This window comes from Schistocerca serialis, chromosome 3 (genome assembly GCF_023864345.2).
Source record: "Schistocerca serialis cubense isolate TAMUIC-IGC-003099 chromosome 3, iqSchSeri2.2, whole genome shotgun sequence".
Lineage (NCBI taxonomy): Eukaryota > Metazoa > Arthropoda > Insecta > Orthoptera > Acrididae > Schistocerca > Schistocerca serialis.
Window position 1 is genome coordinate 841110861 of NC_064640.1, and position 800 is coordinate 841111660.

The window sequence follows — 800 nt, forward strand, 5'->3', positions numbered from 1 at the left end:
AACAATTTCCATCTGTATAATTTGAAGAAGCTGGTATGGAGCAGGCAAATCCAGAGAGCATTGCTTGTGAAGCAGCCACTGAAATTAAGCATGTACAAAGCAGTACGTCCTGCCACTGGGTCATTGACACTGCTCTTAATTCAGGTTGACAGCTGGTTGTTGATGGCCAAAAGTTACAACAGAAGTGGTATATGATAAGATTCTTCTAGAGGTGGCCTTGCCAGATAAATTCTCGTGCGTAATTCCACCCATCAGCTTCGAGCAGTGGCATCATACTGGACCCAAAGATATAACACACACAATATTTCAGAATGGTGACCACTGCTCATCAATGTCTTCATAGTTCCAAACTGTAATTACAAATTATAGACTTGCAGAAATTCTTAGTAACAAATATAGAAACTAATGAAGAAATTGTGAGAAAATTTGGCTTTGGGTGGGGAGAAACTAACATGTAATGTAAGAACCTCAGAATCATGGTACAGTAATAGCAAAACAGACGGAGACACAACAAAGACAGGAACAAGATATATCTAAAAGAAAAGAAAAATAACAGAATGTGGAGTCAACTACTAGAACTGACCTATATAACACAATTAGAGAGAGTGATACCAAAACAGCAAATCCTAAATGAAATCACAGTACACCCCTAATGATAAACTGTGAATAATAATGGAATGTGGAATAACAACTGGAACTTACCTGTGCGGGGTGACCAAGGAGGAATGCTCAAGTATTCAGGCATATGACAGGTACATAGACATATGCCCTATTATGAATGATTTCCAAGATAGAACACA